Here is a 6,000-nt window from a genome sequence, read left to right on the forward strand (position 1 = left end):
TCATGCAGGAAACTCCCACAAACAATATACTCAATGTCAACGGGCAATCCGTGTGACAACTGTCAAAATCCAACTCATTGACAAACGCACATATAAAACACACGGGATTCTGCAGATGCTGTAAACAAACTGTAGAGCAACATCCACAAAGTGCAACAGGAACTCAGCAGGTCAGGCAGCATCTAAGCAGAGGAGTAAACAGCCTAGGCATGTTGAAGTGTCTCAGCACAAAACGTCAACTGACCCACTGAGTTCCTCCAGCACTTTGAAAATATAAACCTCTTATTCTGAGTCAATCAGTTTCCAAGTGTTGCTGATCTTTCATTTGTAGCCTCATCCTCCTGGTCTGATTCCCTCGTCAGACAGGAAGGGGATAACTTTTGAAGTACCCAGTGACCGGTTCTTAACCACAGTTGTTCACAAGATAACGACCATGAGGAGGGGATGATACGCAAGATGTCCAAGTCTGCTGATGTCACAGAAACGGTGGAAGGAAATCTGATGACAATTCTACATCAAGTGGTTCAGAAGGCAGCTTTAAGCTGCATGGGTGCACAGCAGTACAGTAACTGAAGTGCTCCCATGTGCCACGTTCTTTTATATAATGTTGATTTAACTTTGAAATGATTAGCATTAACTATCCTTGATGATGTTTTAGAAGACCTGGCAACTCTTTGAAAGCTACTTCAGAAAAAGTATTTGAATACAATTGAAGGATTGCAGAATGCAAAAGCAAATATTTGTAGCATGCTGGAATGTGTCTGGCCTATCAACAACACCCATCAGGGTCTTCTAACCTTGCAGTTTCTTGACTCTATCCACAATGATTCTACATCTTCCAATCCTATATCACCTCTTTCTAAAGATTTGATTTCATTTTTTTAACACCAGAGCCACTCCTGCTCTGCCTATCTACCTGTCCTTTCAATAACTTGTGTATTCAGGGACATTAAGCTCCCAACTGCAATTGTCTTTCAGTTACAACTCTGCAATGACCACAACGTCACACCTGCAAATCTCTAACTGTGCTACAAGATAACCCACTTTATTCTGTATCCTGTATGTATTCAAATACCTTCAGTCCTGTATTTGTCAGCCTTTTCAATTTTGTCCCCTATTACACTGCACCCATCCCACTAACTGCAATTTTTCCCTCTCATCTGCCTGACCTTCCTGATAGTCTCATTATACACTATCTCTGCTTGTAAACTAACATCTCTTTCTACAGCCCGATCACTCCGATTCCCATTCCCCTGCAAAATTTGGTTAAACCCTCTCCAACAGTTCTAGCAAACCTTTCCACAAGGATGTTAGTCCCCCTCAGGTTCAGGTGTAGCCTATCCCTTTTGTACAGGTCATACCTTGTGAATCACTACCCCTGCGCTAGTTCCTCAGCCACACATTCATCTGCTAAGTTATCCTATCCTTTTCCTCACTGGCATGTGGCACAGGCAGTAATCCAGAGATTGTTACCCTGGTGGTCCTGCTTTTCAGCTTTCTGCCTTACTCTCTAAATTCTCTCTGCATGACCTCCCCTCTTCTCCTTCCTATGTCATTGGTACCAGTATATACCAAGGCTGGCTGCTCACTCTCCCACTTTAGAATGTCATGGACACAATGCAAGACATCCACACCCAGGCACCTGAGAAGCAGCATACCATCTGGGTCCCTCTATCGCTTCGTAGACTTTGCTATCTACTGCTCTAACAATGGAATGTCCTGTGGCCACTACACTCCCCCTCAGCCCCCTTCCCTTTTGAGCCACAGCACCACACTCAGTGCCAAAGACCCAGTCCCTAGTAAGATTTCCCTGCCAACAGTATCCAAAGTGTTACACTTGTAATTTAGGAGAAGAACCACAGGGCTGCTCTGTACCTACTCCTGTTTCCCTTTCCTCTCCTGGCAGTCACAAATTCACCTGCCTCCTGCACCCTAGCGATGGCTACCTCCCTATAGCATCTAACTATCATCTCCTCAGTTTCCCATATGAGCCAAAGGTCATTGAGGTGCAGCTCCAGTTCTTCAACATGTTCTCTGAGGAGCTGCAGCTCAGTCCACCTGGTGCAGATGTGGTTATTCGGGAGGTTGCAGATCTCCAAGAATTCCCACATCTCACACAAAGAACATCATCCAGCCCCTGGAGCCATTCTTACTGCCCTAACGATACACTTACAGATGAAGAATGAACAAGAAAAAGCTAACCAGATACTTACGTTGCCCATGCCTACTGAGCCAAAGCCAAAAGTCTCTCCACTCAAACACTGCTGCACTCCAATAATGGCCGCTTCACCTGTCCCTGCCTTATTTTTATTTGACCTTGCTAATGAATCACAAACTCCGATTGGCTATTGCTCTAGCTCTGAAAAAAACAGCTAGTAACATTGATTTTTAAAGCTTTCTGCTCAATCTGGGTGAAGACTCTGTTACTTTTTGCTTCTGTTGGCCACTTTCAAGCTCCTACTCTCTCCCTGTAACCTCTCACAGCCTTACTAATCAAGAACCTATCAAACTCCACTTTATGTATACTCATTGACTTGGCCTCCACAGCTGTCCATTGCATTGAATTCCACAGATTCACTATTACCTGGCTAAAGAAATTCCTTCCCATCTCTGTTCTGAAGTGTTGTCCTATTTTGAGGCTGTGCCTCTGGTCCTAGATTCCACCACTATAGGAAACATCCTCTCCACATCTACTCTATCTATGCCCTCTAGTCCTGGACTCCCTCACTATAGGAAACATCTTCGCCACATCCACTCTACCTGTGCCCTCTGATCCTGACTCCCCTACTATAGGAAACATCCTCTCCACATCTACTCTATCTATGCCCTCTAGTCCTGGACTCCCTCACTATAGGAAACGTCTTCGCCACAGCCACTCTACCTGTGCCCTCTGGTCCTGACTCCCCTACTATAGGAAACATCCCCTCCACATCCACTCTACCTGTGCCCTCTGATCCTGACTCCCCTACTATAGGAAACATCCTCTCCACATCCACTCTACCTGTGCCCTCTGGTCCTGACTCCCCTACTATAGGAAACATCCCCTCCACATCCACTCTACCTGTGCCCTCTGATCCTGACTCCCCTACTATAGGAAACATCCTCTCCACATCCACTCTACCTGTGCCCTCTGGTCCTGACTCCCCCACTATAGGAAACATCCTCTCCACATCCACTCTACCTGTGCCCTCTGATCCTGACTCCCCTACTATAGGAAACATCCTCTCCACATCCACTCTTCCTGTGCCCTCTGGTCCTGACTCCCCCACTATAGGAAACATCCTCTCCACACCCACTCTACCTGTGCCCTCTGATCCTGACTCCCCCACTATAGGAAACATCCTCTCCACACCCACTCTATCTGTGTCCTCTGGTCCTAGACTCCCCCACTATAGGAAACATCCTCTCCACACCCACTCTATCTGTGTCCTCTGGTCCTAGACTCCCCCACTATAGGAAACATCCTCTCCACATCCACTCTACCTGTGCCCTCTGGTCCTGACTCCCCCACTATAGGAAACATCCTCTCCACACCCACTCTACCTGTGCCCTCTGATCCTGACTCCCCCACTAGAGGAAACATCCTCTCCACACCCACTCTATCTGTGTCCTCTGGTCCTAGACTCCCCCACTATAGGAAACATCCTCTCCACACCCACTCTACCTGTGCCCTCTGGTCCTGACTCCCCCACTATAGGAAACATCCTCTCCACACCCACTCTATCTGTGCCCTCTGGTCCTGACTCCCCTACTATAGGAAACATCCCCTCCATGTCCACCCAGGGGTCCTTAACCTTTTTATCCCATGGCCCAATACCATTAATCAAGGGGTTCTTGGACCCCAGATGGGCTTTTCAATGTTGGAGAAACCACCACCCCCTTCCCCCACATTCTTCTAAGCTCCAGCAAGTACAGCCCCAGAGCCATCAAATGCTCCCCATACATTAACCTTTGATTACCGGAACGTCCTCTGGGAACTCTACAATGCCAGCTTATCTAAGGGGCCTAATATTGCTTTCAATACTCCTAGTTCAGTCTGACCAATGCCTTATAAAGCCTCTGCATTAAATACTTGCTCTTATATTCTGTTCCTTTCCAAATGAATACTATGATTACATTTGAGTCACTTTATGTAAGCACAATCAGTATTATCAAGATTTGTATTTATTGTGTTTTTATTGTTTTCTTTATGTATATTGTTTTTATGCTGCATCAGATCTGGAGAAACAATTCCAAAACTCAGGCATGCACTCAGAGGATGCCAGGCTCTGGAGGAGATTTCATCAAAGTGCAAAGTAAATGTTATTATCAGAGTACGCTTATGTCACCACACATGACCCTGAGATTCATTTTCCTACAGGCGTACAGCAAATCTATAGAATAGATAGATAGATAGATAGATAGATACTTTATTCATCCCCATGGGGAAATTCAACTTTTTTCCAATGTCCCATACACTTGTTGTAGCAAAACTAATTACATACAATACTTAACTCAGTAAAAAATAGTAACTATAACAGGATCAATGAAAAATGGAACAAAGCATAGGACAACAAACTGCAAATGCAAATATAAATCAATAGCAATAAATAACGAGAGCATGAAATAACGAGATAAAGAGTCCATTGTGAGACCATTGGTTGTGGGAACACCAGAAACAGAATGAGTGTAGTTATCCCCTTTTGTTCAAGAGCCTGATGGTTGAGGGGTAGTAACTGTTCTTGAACCTGGTGGTGCGAGTCCTGAGGCTCTTGTACCTTCTACCTGATGGCAGCCGCAAGAAAAGAGCATGACCTGTGTGGTGATGATGGATGCTGCTTTTCTACGGCAATGTTTCATGTAGATGGGCTTAATGGTTGGGAGAGTTTTACCCCGATATAGCTGGCTGAATCCATTATCTTTTGTAGGATATTCCATGATGTAGCCAGTAAATACACTCTCCTCTACACATCTATAAGTTTGTCAAAATTTTTGACATTATATCAAATCTTCTTAGACTCCTAAGGAAGTACAGGCATTGCTGTGCTTTCTTTGCAAATTACATTTATATGATGCGTCCAAGACAGGTCCTCTAAGATAGTCACCCCCAGGAATTTAAAGTTACTGACCCTCTCCACCTCTGATCCTCTAATGAGTACTTGCTCATGGACCTCTGGTTTGCCTCTCCTGGGTCTCGGCCCGAAACGTCGACAGTGCTTCTCCCTATAGATGCTGCCCGGCCTGCTCTGTTCCAACAGCATTTTGTGTGTGTTGTTTGAATTTCCAGCATCTGCAGATTTCCTTGTGTTTGCTCTACTATCAGTTCCTTGGTCTTACTGACATTGAGTGAGAGGTTGTTGTTATTACACCACAGCCAAATTTTCCATCTCCCTCCTGTATGCTGATTCATCATCACCTTTGATACAGCCCACAACAGTGGTATTATTAGCAAATGTATATATGGCGTTCGCGCTGTACTTAGCCACACAGTCGTAGGTGTAAAGTGAGTAGAGCAGGGGGCTAAGCACACATCCCTATGGTGCTCCTGTGCTGATGGAGATTGTGGAGGAGATGTTTTTGTCAAACCAAACTGACTGGGGTCTGCAAGTGAGGAAATCCAGGATCCAATTGTACAAGGGGGTATTGAGGCCCAGGGCTTGGAGTTTACTGATTAGATTTGAGGGAATGATGGTATTGAATGCTGAGCGTCCTGACCTTTGCTGTCCAGATGTTCCAGGTTGTGTTAAGAGCATCTTCTGTGGGCCTGTTGCTCTGGTAGGCAAACTGAAGTGGATCCAAGTCGCCACTCAGACAGGAACTGAAATGCTTCAACAGCAGCCTCTCAGAACACTTCATCATTGGATGTAAATGCCACTGAGTGATAGTCATTGAGACAGTCTACCACATTGTTCTTGGGCACTGGTAGAATAGAAGTCTGCTTGAAGCAGATAGATAGATAGATTCAACTTGATCATGGATAAAGATAGATCTGGTCCTCGGGTTGAAGTTCTAAACTGGAAA

The sequence above is a fragment of the Hemitrygon akajei genome, chromosome 31 (genome assembly GCF_048418815.1).
Source record: "Hemitrygon akajei chromosome 31, sHemAka1.3, whole genome shotgun sequence".
NCBI lineage: Eukaryota > Metazoa > Chordata > Chondrichthyes > Myliobatiformes > Dasyatidae > Hemitrygon > Hemitrygon akajei.